Consider the following 12,942-nt stretch of genomic DNA (forward strand, 5'->3'; position numbering starts at 1 on the left):
ATTGATAGCCAATACAACTATTACTATTGCAATATTTTTGGTCATTTTAACTTGGATGATATTACTTTGTTCCCTAAAATGAAAAAGGGAAAAGATTACTTTGTTGCCGTATATATATGTTGCCTTGCCGCATTTGTTGAAATATCTCAACTTAGAATAATAAAGGATACATTGTATATGAGGGTATGTAATAGGGAATGTGAGGAACTCATTCACAAGTTTTCTTCATAATAATGTATAGAACAATTATAGAATATATGGACAAAGAATGCCTTAGGAGGGTGTGTTATTTTATGTTTATCCGTATAAAGATATATCAGAATAAGACATATGTTATTATTGTCCATCGCCAATAAGTTAACGTTAGTTAACATGGAAAAAAAAACGACAAACAAATAAAAAACAAACCATTTCACCGCCAACATATTTACTCCCTTAATGGTCGAAGATTCTTAGCCTAAATCTGTAATGGAATGCGGATGGGAATTTTTTTTGGAAGAAAAATATTCATAAATAAATAAAAACGGTTAGAGCTCACGGTCATTACAAAATAAATTTCAGTGATGGTAATAACGAAATACAACTAAATTTCTAGTGGGAAAATACCCATTTTGCTACATTATGGACTACAAAATTATAATTTTTGCTAATACTAGTGAAAATACAACTATCAAACAAGGAAGAGGATCTATTACAAAATGAGACATTGATAACTACTCTTGAATCACTCTCCACAATAATAAACTTGGAATCATAGTCCTTAGCTACATCTTGAGCCGAGCAACAGGTCGCCGCTTCCCCACACAAAGTATCAAAAAAATCTAACCAAGTTGTTTGAACCCAAACCACCTTGCCGAGATGACTCCTTGCTGCCACTGCAGAACACATGCTATCTAATCCCACTTTAACATCACAATTAAGCTAAAGCCAATTATGAGGAGGGGCATGCCAGACATCCACCAAACTCAGAGAAGGACGCAGGAAGATAGAAGCATGATGATTTGCAAATGAGATACGAATAGAGTCAATAAACTTCTTCACATCAACTGGTCTATTATTGTGTACCTTGTCATTGCGGATCCGCCAGATGGTGTCAACAACAATCGATGCATAAAGAAAAATATTCTCTACAGTAATGCCTTTATTTTAGGTCCTAGATAAATTTCACCCAGTCCCACAACCTAATGCCAGTACCACAAACAGGAAAAATACCCCAAGAAGAAAACTGCCACAAATGAAAAGCCACATTGCCGGATAGAAATAGCTGTTCCAAAGATTCCTTTTTAGATCCACACAAGGAACATCTGGTATCCTCAATATGAAATCGTCTTATGATCACAGAACGAATTGGGAATGCTTTGGACAGGATACACCACCACAAAACTATGTCACTCCAAGATTTTACTATTCCAAAGCTTATTCCAGAGCGAAGGAGCTACCTCATAGTGAGGAGCCCTATCCAAAGCTTGGGCAAGATAGGTCGATTTGCACGTGAACCAACCATTACTTTCTAGCGTCCGAACCCAAGGCTGATTTGCACGTGAAACAACCAAGATAGGCCGATTTGCACGTGAACCAACCATTACTTTCTAGCATCCAAACCATCTAGTATCATCAATATGAAATCGTCTTATGATCACAGAACAAATTGGGAGTGCTTTGGACAGGATACACCACCATAAAACTTTATGTCACTCAAAGATTTTACTATTCTAAAGCTTATTCTAGAACAAAGGAGCTACCTCACAATGAGGAGCTCTATCCAAAGCTTGGGCAAGATAGGCTGATTTGCACGTGAACCAACCATTACTTTCCAGCGTCCAAACCCAACTATCATTGCCCTGGCCAGATGGACTCCCTCCTTTTAAAATTACAAAAAAAGTCTCTTTATCAAAAAATGGTGTTTAACTTGTGGATATCCCAAATCACCACTGTCTAACAGTAGATTGACTACTTTGCCCAGTCCAGTCGTAGAGGAGCCATTAGATTTCGGGAATAAATCTTTACTATGAGAGATCTAAGGGCCCCACAAATACTAGTATCCCTTCCATAAATCACCAATTTATATGCACCTTTCCTTAAGATAAATTAGTTCCTACCACATTTTTTCAAAACTACGAATCCGAATCTTTAGAGTTGCAGTTAAGGAAATCTTCTCCTTTTAGATACCTAACTTTCATAATTTGGGAACAAAGAGATTGATTGACAATCTGTTGGGTTTTATGCCCTAAATAAAACTCATTTCATATAATCAGATTTACTTATTAATAAAGATCAGAAATAACATTTTATGTTGCATGGTTCACATGATTTATTTCATGATTATATGTGTATATAATGTATGAATTCCTTTTAAGTCCAGAACATATGAGTTGGTTAAAGATTATAGTGTTGTCAGCACAGTGGAATATAATCTTTATTATATGTTCAAAAGTTGATTCCCTGATTTGTCAGAACACTGGATCTAGACTGACATGGTATAATCAGCGATAGGTATTCTTACACCTTGGAAAAGTGTTATGTCCTTTCCAGGACATTGGCAAAGTTTACCAGTATCGGATGCATGGAGTATGCATTGGAATGGACCGATATTGAACTTTGAATTAGATTTTGAAACTTACCGTAAACATCTATTCAATTCAATATCATAAGTTGATCCTAGATCACATGATCGAAATCCTGATATGGTTAGGCTCAATTTCAAGAGTATTACTCGTGTTCTTTGATTTGTTAGTTAAGCCCAGTTTTGTATCAGGGTAATACGTACATTTTGGGAACACAGTAATACAATTGAGTGGGGGAGCGCTAACATAAATATGGAATCTATAGCTTCTATTTGGCAAATAGAAGTAAAGGATGATTTCCTTCGAGCTTAACCAAACGAAGATAAATGGTGGAGATCTCATTTCACTTAGGTGAAATATCATTTATACAGGGTTAAGTGTTTTAAAGATAAAATACATTGTAGGGTGTTACGGTAATTTAATCCTGTACAGTGTAAATCATCTATATAGAGGATCATTGATCACATTAGGGTTATAACAATGGATAACTAATGACGTGTCTATATCGTGGAACATATAGAGCGTTTCTATATGACTGAGAGTGCAATTCCAAGTTCTAAGTGTGGATTCAATGAGGAATTAATAAGTTAGGGAATTTACTTGGTAAATTCGGTTCGACTTATTGGAAGCTCGGTTATATAGACCCATGGTCCCCATACTAGTTGAGGCCATACTGCTTGTAAGACTCAGTTAATTGATTTTAATTAATCAATTATAATTCTAAAAGTTAGACTATGTCTACTTTATGAATTCTCACAGTTTAAGGATGAAATCGTAAATAAAAGGGTTTCTAGGTTTAATTATTAATTAAGAGACTTTGTATGTCTAATTAATAATTATTTTAAATGACAATATTATTTAATAATCTATTTTAGTTATTAAATAATTAGTTTTGGCATTTAAATGATTAGAATTGGAAAAATGGCATTTTTGGAGAAATAGAAATAAAATTGAGGAAACTGCAAAATCCAAGTGAGGCCCATATTCCCTCTATGGCCGAAGCACTCCCTTTGTGTTTCCCAATTATTATTTTATTTTTTAATTGTCATGTAATTGCTAATCAAAGCCTAGCTATAATAGGAAAGTGGTGAATCACACTAAATAAGGCAGTTAATCAATTACATAGTAAAAGAGGAAACTGTTTTATTTGGAAAGTTGTGCTCTCCCTTCTCCCTATATATAGCAGCCCTTGTTGTCTTCTCTTGCACATCATATGAACCATGAACCACGAAATTGAGAGAGAAAAATAGAGAGAAATTTCGAAATCCTTGTGAGATGAGTAGTGCCCACACACATCAAGTGGTATCTCAATCATAGTATGGAAGACTATGAAATTTCTGCATCAAAAAAGGAGAAAAGAAGATCCAGGTTCAGATCTTGGTGATGCTCTGCTACAGAAAGGAATCAAGGGCTAGAGATCTGAACGGAAGGAGTCATATTATTCCGTTGCACCCACTGTAAGGTTTTCTAACTTTATATGTGTTTATTTTCATTGTTTTAGAATTCATATTAGGTTGTTAATCCAACATACTTGTTAGTAAATCTAGATCCTGGTAAAATAATTTCTAACAACTGGTAGCAGAGCCATGGTAATGATTTACTTTCATGTAATATGAATTAAAACGATGATTGCATGTTTCTGTGTTGATTTGGATGGTTTCATGTTGGTTTATGTGCTTATGTGATGAATGTTAATGTTGTACGAAATTTTTCCATATTTTTTCAATTTTTGAAAATATTTTATTTGGATTCCTTGTGAAAAATTAAGCAATTTTGTTTTTTACAGAACTCGATTCCGATAAAAATTGAGAAAGTTATGAATTTTTGAATTTTGGATGCCATGGCTGTCGAGTAGGTGCATCGAGTGCACCAGGCACTCGGACGAGCCAGGCACGCGCGCGCCCATCACCCTGCAGCTGACCGAGGTTTCTCGGTCAGGCACCCTGCAGGCGCCGAGATTTCTCGGCGGTTCCCCCCATCCGCGCGCGCATGAAGGCTGCGTGCAGCCTGTTGCACGCCCAATTCTGGGCAGTTTCCCAAAAATTGCGATTTTTGGGGTTTTTCCCCAAAAATCCAATTTTTTCATGGAATTGTTTCCCAAAATTCAATTTTCCTTTCTTAAATATTTCTAAATTGAAATGTTTCCAATTTTAAATATTTTCAATTTGGAATTTTTCCAATTTTTAAATATTTCTATTTTGGAATGTTTCCAATTTTAAATATTTCCTATTATGGTCAGATTTAAAAATTTGTTAACTTCTTTAATATTTATTTATTATTTAATTATTAGATTAGATATTTTGATATTTAAAATATTTTAAATTAAAAGATAACTTTGTCTTTTTATTTAAAATATTATATTAAAATTATCTTAAATGGCAAATTAAATAATTAATAAATTTGAAATTAACATAGATATTTTTATAGATATACTTACCATAATGTTTTTTCAAATTCAAAAATTTGTTATTTTGTTAAATATTTAATTATTTATAAATTATAAGTTTAAAAATGATATTTTTTCTATATATATCATTTTTTTCTTATTAGAAATTTATAAATCATATCTTAAATATTTAAATAACATAGATATTTTTGTAGAGATTTGAATATTGCTTAATTTGAGATATTTTGAGCATATAATTATGGTAATTATTATTTATTTATTATTTTATTCCTAAAATAATAATTATCTAACCAAATATATTTTAAAATTGGTTTATTTTATTAAATTATAAGATCTGAAAGTGATATTGAAGATTCTTTCCTTTCAAATCATTGATCTTATTAGATATTTAATTTAATTTGATTCAAATAAACCTAGATATTTTAAAATTAGTTTCCTTTATTTGGTTAGTTTAAGAATAATAATTTAATTATATTAATATCTTGATTCACATCTGTTACATGGACAATGTTTGTTTAGTTATATTGTTTATTCAAAACTTTTTAACAAACCTATTATTTATCTGATCTAAATTGCTATGATTAACTTGTTGACAGATCATGATCCAATGATCTGATTTTAATCATAGTCCAATTGATGATAGATCTTATAAATAATTTGTAACAGGTAAATTTTGTACTTCTTTCATCTGTGTAAACCTAGTAACATGATAGGGTCCATCCAAATCATTTGACCTGTGTGAGCCTATATGTTTGCTTTTGGGCTTAGATACATATAGGGAGCCCATTTAAGTTTTTACTAAGTAAATGGACTAGGTTGCTAAAATAAATTTTGACATAAGGAAATTTATTTAGGCCCAATTAGATTTGGGCTTATTCAATGAATAACAATTGTTTATTTTAAGGTTAAATTCCTCTCTTTTGGGCCTTGTGTGAGAGTTGGGGGCCATAGAAGTGGGTACGACATACTGAACCCAGCTCCCCCTCACATGAACTACCCCAATTGTGAAGGCCCATTTGCCTTATTTAAATAATTGTATTAGGTTAATTATATTAGTCTAACCTAATTAAAATTGAATTAGCAACATAATTAACTTTTAAAATATATGAAATTTATTTTTTCATGTAATATTTTAAAGTTAATTTTAGAAAAAATACTTAGTTAATGATATATTCTAGATAGTTTAGATAGTTATTTCTAGTACTAGTTATTATTTCTAATATTAAATAGGAAAATATCATAGATTGTGAAATTAATTGTTTCCTAATTAATTTTGGTACAATCTAAGTTTAGTATATTTTCCTAGTATTAAACTAGAATTAATAATTAAGTTTCCTCTTGACTTAATTATTTATTTCTTGAATTTAATACATTTAATTAAATTGAAAATTTCAATATCTAAGTTGATTTTCATCATGATACTTTAATATTGTTATTTAATTAAAGTTGAAAATTATTTTAAGTTTGGAATCTTATTTCAGAATAACTTAAGTTTGAATAATTTTCAGAATATATTTTATTTTATTTTATTAATCATTTCCCAAAATTTCGAAATTGCATCACCTTGATGCAGAAATTTCGAATTTTATTTGAAAAATAGATTAAAGTTGAAAATTATTTATTTAATTTTGGACCAACTTAAATCAGTGACTTTTTCATTTGATGGTTAACTGAAATAAATGAACTAAAATATATAATAATTAGAAATTGAATTAATTAGTCTATGAAAAGTCTAGATAGTTATTATCTGTTTTGCTTGAAGTATTTTTCTAGTGTATTTAATTAAATAGAAAATTAATATTTAAGTTGATTTTTTAATCATGATACTTAAATATTTGAAATTTTTCTTAGATATTTAATTAAATAGGGAAATTATATTTTTTGTTGAAAATTAATTTTTATTAATTTTGGGCCAACATAAAATTAGAGTAATTTCCAAGATTTATTTTTTATTTTATTTTAAAGCATTTTCGAAATGCAATATATATTTATAGAAAATTAAATTTGAGTTGTAAATTAATTTAAATTAATTTTGAAACAACTTAAATTGAATAATTTTCTAAATATTTATGAAAATTATTACTAAGATGGAAATAATTCACGTTATTTTCGTAACCATCTAAGTATAATTTATAAATATTAAATTAAAATTTATATTTGGAATTTTTCATTCTAAATTGGAAATTTTAATTAAATAAATATATATTTAAAATAAATGGATTAAAATAAATATTATTAGAAGAAAATACACCCTTCATTAAATAATGAGCTTTATTATTGTAAGGATATTCGATCTCCATTGTTGGTTTTACATAGCTATTGTTTTAGTGAGTAATCCTCCCTAATGGAGGAACGTTCATTAGCAAGTTAGCACCGTTTAATCTCGAAAGATAAGTAATCTTGTAAGTTTTTTTTATATAGTTTATGATCACCCTAATGGTGGCGACTATATAAGACTTGCAAGAATATGAAACAATGGTGGAAGCTCATAAGATAGAATAGCCTTGACTCTCGCCTAAACGGGACAACGCGGATTCACATCTTGATCGAATAAAAGGTTGCTAGAATGTTTGACATTTTAGATGAGCTGACAACTCTATTCAATGGATGATGGCTTTGACTCTCGCCTAAACGGGACACTGATATCAGTTTGTTGAAAACCTTGGAAATTATTTAGGATTGTATGTTTTAGTATTTTCACTTGTCATTCCTACTTGCTATATGCTTGATAATTTCTGAATTCTGTATGAATTTGTATTGAACCATGTTATTTTCTGTTATTAAATTGTAGTTTAATTTCGAATCTTCATTGTTGGTCTAACTTGATTTGTTTTTCTAATGAGATAAATCCCTAATGGATTTTCACCATTAGACTAACATAATAGTGTTAGATCTCGAAAGATAAATATTGCATACGCAAGGTCTAGCTGTTCATCACATGATGACACCTTAGACTAGTGTCTTACAATATGAAACAAGAAGATTGTATAAATAAGATTACTTTGACTCTCGCTAATCGGAGCATCGTTGGATTCTTATTTAAAACGAAATTATCCTAATTCCTCTTAGCTTATTCATTTCGAATTAGCTTAATGACATATCATTGGATGAATGGTCTATAAATCATATAAAGTCTTTTTTTCTCTAAATTATTTTCTATAAATCATTGGATGACACATATGATTATATTCCCGGAATTCTATCCAAAAATGATATAAATCCTCAATCTTAGATATCTCCTACTTGTATAGGCAAATCATAGAGTTAGATTAGTAGTGGTGGTCCAAGAGAGAATTACTAATTATACAGTTACACTTTCACAAGTGTTTCATAACCATTTTCTAGCAATGGATTTAAACTGTATGAGTTTAGTATTCTGTGACCTGAATCCACTTGCACTATTCTAAGAACTCTTTGATGTAACTAAAATAAGTCATCAAAAGATACAACCACATATTTTATAAATCTATGGCATTTGTATCTTGTTCATAGTGGTTTTGACAAGATCATTCTCTGCAAAGAGTTAATATGCCTATATCCACTGAAAGTAAGTTCATCTCATTCGCAGATGGATGTACATTCAGTGGTGGATATGAGTCCTCGTTGTATTCTTAAAACGATCACTCTAGATTTTACCTTATACAAAAGAAATTTGAAATGTTTGAAAAATTTCATGAATTTCTAGTAGTGGTGAAGGTAAGTGGTTAAAGATCTTGCGAACTGATAGGGGTGGAGAAAAAGTTAGTAGATATGCAGTTCAAAGATCATTAATTTGATTTTGAATTATATCCAAACTTACCTCCCCAGAAATTCGAGGTGCATATTGATGATTAGTTACTAGTCGTTGCCTAAATCCTTCTATGGTAATAAAATTTCAGAATGATGTAATGGTTGTATACTTAATGTAAATCATTACTAGATTCATGGATGACCTAATTGAAATCTTAAGAAAAGCTAGAACTGCTAACCCTGGTTTGCATGTTTGTTAGCTATTCTAAGTGATTAGGGGTGGAACATCCCATAGTCATTAGATAAGAAAGTGTTTGTTTAAACAAATACCACTTTTTCTAAGAAAATGACTAAGTCTGAAAATAAAGTAGCAAATAAAGGAGATATTTTTTCTTGATTCCAAAAGTGTTCTATCATCTTATTTTACAAGATGATCCCACTGCCTCTGTTGTCTTAACACAACTGAAGAGGTCTATACCATTTAGTTTTCTTTGACATAGTTCACGGTACCTTGTTGTAGTGGGAGAGTTTCTAGGAACTCATCTTCTTATAACTTGGAAGACACTAGTGATTAAAATCCATTGTGAGTATAAACAAGTAATGAATTGTCAAGATAAGAAACTAAGAAGAAAGCCAAGAGAACTATGGTTTGATCCATTCACATGGAGTAACCTAAAGTTTTCTATTACAAGGACATGAAAGGAAATTTTCGTTCATAAGTCTATTCAATGGACTTAACAAAAATTCCTGTTCCTAGTATTATAGGTATGAGTTTATCTAAACCTATGGCTTGTGGTATACCTGGTAATTACTTACTCTAATGCAAGCAACTTACTTTAGTAAGATGCTGGAGCATTTTCTTTCCAATGGAAATCTATAGAAGCTTCACAACTTCTAAGCATAGATTTTATTTATCTAAGGAAAAGTCTCAACTATTCCAGAAAAGATAAAGCCATGAAAGAATTTCTTGAATCAACAGTGAGAGGTCTCAGATATGCTTTAGTATGCCTTAGACCAGACTCCTGTTGTTGAGTGGGAGTAATGAGTAGGTATCAGATTAATCCAGGAGAGGAACATTGGAAGACAATCAAGTAAATCTTAAGATTAAGAAGAGGAACTATATGTTAGTCAATAAGGGTGGTTTTGAAACTCTTAGACTACACAACATCAGATTTCGAGACTTGCCTGTGTGCTAGAAAGTCAGCTGATGAGATGGTGATTACTTTGGGGGTGGAGTAGTGATTTTGGAGAAGTGTAAAAACCTATCTGAAATCTCTTAGTCTACCAGAGAGAGACTGAATGTTAAAAGTTGCAGGAAAGATACTTATTCAGTCTAAGGAAAGTTCTATACATTTGTGGCAGTGTTCCAACTTGCCTTAACTACTAGGGTTACTTCCTGTATAACGAAAGAGTAGTTGCCCAAAAGTATAGAATCCAGTATCCCAAAAGAGTAGACATATAGAGAGGAATTTCACATTATCAAGGATTTTGTGATTAAGGAAGAGTAATGGTGGAGAAGAGGTTGTGTTTAATTCAACCTATCAGATCCTATTACGAGGAGTATACTACTATTACACTTGATTGGTATATCAAGGTGTTAATGATTATTTGAAATTCACTTTTTGTTTTATATTAGTGCAAGTGGGAGTTTGTTGGGTTTTATGCCCTAAATAAAACTCATTTCATACAATCAGATTTACTTATTAATAAAGATCAGAAATAACATTTTATGTTGCATGGTTCACATGATTTATTTCATGATTATATGTGTATATAATGTATGAATTCTTTTTAAGTCCAGAACATATGAGTTGGTTAAAGATTATAGTGTTGTCAGCATAGTGGAATATAATCTTTATTATATGTTCAAAAGTTGATTCCCTGATTTGTCAGAACACTGGATTTAGACTGACATGGTATAATCAGCGATAGGTATTCTTACACCTTGGAAAAGTGTTATGTCCTTTCCAGGACATTGGCAAAGTTTACCAGTATCGGATGCATGGAGTATGCATTGGAATGGACCGATATTGAACTTTGAATTAGATTTTGAAACTTACCGTAAACATCTATTCAATTCAATATCATAAGTTGATCCTAGATCACATGATCGAAATCCTGATATGGTTAGGCTCAATTTCAAGAGTATTACTCGTGTTCTTTGATTTGTTAGTTAAGCCCAGTTTTGTATCAGGGTAATACGTACATTTTGGGAACACAGTAATACAATTGAGTGGGGGAGCGCTAACATAAATATGGAATCTATAGCTTCTATTTGGCAAATAGAAGTAAAGGATGATTTCCTTCGAGCTTAACCAAACGAAGATAAATGGTGGAGATCTCATTTCACTTAGGTGAAATATCATTTATACAGGGTTAAGTGTTTTAAGGATAAAATACATTGTAGGGTGTTACGGTAATTTAATCCCGTACGGTTGTAAATCATCTATATAGAGGATCATTGATCACATTAGGGTTATAACAATGGATAACTAATGACGTGTCTATATCGTGGAACATATAGAGCGTTTCTATATGACTGAGAGTGCAATTCCAAGTTCTAAGTGTGGATTCAATGAGGAATTAATAAGTTAGGGAATTTACTTGGTAAATTCGGTTCGACTTATTGGAAGCTCGGTTATATAGACCCATGGTCCCCATACTAGTTGAGGCCATACTGCTTGTAAGACTCAGTTAATTGATTTTAATTAATCAATTATAATTCTAAAAGTTAGACTATGTCTACTTTATGAATTCTCACAGTTTAAGGATGAAATCGTAAATAAAAGGGTTTCTAGGTTTAATTATTAATTAAGAGACTTTGTATGTCTAATTAATAATTATTTTAAATGACAATATTATTTAATAATCTATTTTAGTTATTAAATAATTAGTTTTGGCATTTAAATGATTAGAATTGGAAAAATGGCATTTTTGGAGAAATAGAAATAAAATTGAGGAAACTGCAAAATCCAAGTGAGGCCCATATTCCCTCTATGGCCGAAGCACTCCCTTTGTGTTTCCCAATTATTATTTTATTTTTTAATTGTCATGTAATTGCTAATCAAAGCCTAGCTATAATAGGAAAGTGGTGAATCACACTAAATAAGGCAGTTAATCAATTACACAGTAAAAGAGGAAACTGTTTTATTTGGAAAGTTGTGCTCTCCCTTCTCCCTATATATAGCAGCCCTTGTTCTCTTCTCTTGCACATCATATGAACCATGAGCCACGAAATTGAGAGAGAAAAATAGAGAGAAATTTCGAAATCCTTGTGAGATGAGTAGTGCCCACACACATCAAGTGGTATCTCAATCATAGTATGGAAGACTATGGAATTTCTGCATCAAAGAAGGAGAAAAGAAGATCCAGGTTCAGATCTTGGTGATGCTCGCTACGTAAAGGAATCAAGGGCTAGAGATCTGAACGGAAGGAGTCATATTATTCCGCTGCACCCACTGTAAGGTTTTCTAACTTTATATGTGTTTATTTTCATTGTTTTAGAATTCATATTAGGTTGTTAATCCAACATACTTGTTAGTAAATCTAGATCCTGGTAAAATAATTTCCAACACAATCAACATGTTCCAGCCCCATTTTTCTAGAAAGGCCGGTTCATTTCTCTAGTTTTCTGGAAATAAAGTCCCCAATGAGATTTGGGTAGGCATAACTTGTCCCTAGTTGTTAACGCATATTTTCGTTAACCAAAATATGAGCCAAATAGTGATAATCTCACACAGAAAATAAAAACAGTAAAGGAAAATGTATGAACACAAAGGATTTTCTACGTTGTTTTGTAGTTAAAATTCTGCATAGTCCACGAGTCAATCTTATTAGATTTCTGATGGTTCTTTAGGACCTTTTTCTCTTATGATTTTTTCATCCCTTTTTTAATCTAACTTGCCACTATCTATAATCACATAGTAGGCCGTTAATTACAAGGTTGACTGTAATCTTTACAATGTTTATCCCCTGAAATCGTGGGAATTGATTACATATCACGTAGTACAAATGCGACTATTATTTGAATATCACACAGCTGTAATTTATCTGCTTTTACTGGGTCAAAATGATCGTGTGTTTAAACACGTCTTAAATCGAAGCGTTCTAGGATGTCTCGATAGGAACTTGGTTCCAATGACCTTGATAGCGAGCTGGAGTTTTCTCCCCTATCTTTCCCAGGTCGATGATGTACACCTTGTTGCTTCTTTGTTTGAAGGCTTAACGCTTTATTTTGACAAT

This window comes from Cannabis sativa, chromosome 3 (assembly GCF_029168945.1).
Source record: "Cannabis sativa cultivar Pink pepper isolate KNU-18-1 chromosome 3, ASM2916894v1, whole genome shotgun sequence".
Taxonomy (NCBI): Eukaryota; Viridiplantae; Streptophyta; class Magnoliopsida; order Rosales; family Cannabaceae; genus Cannabis; species Cannabis sativa.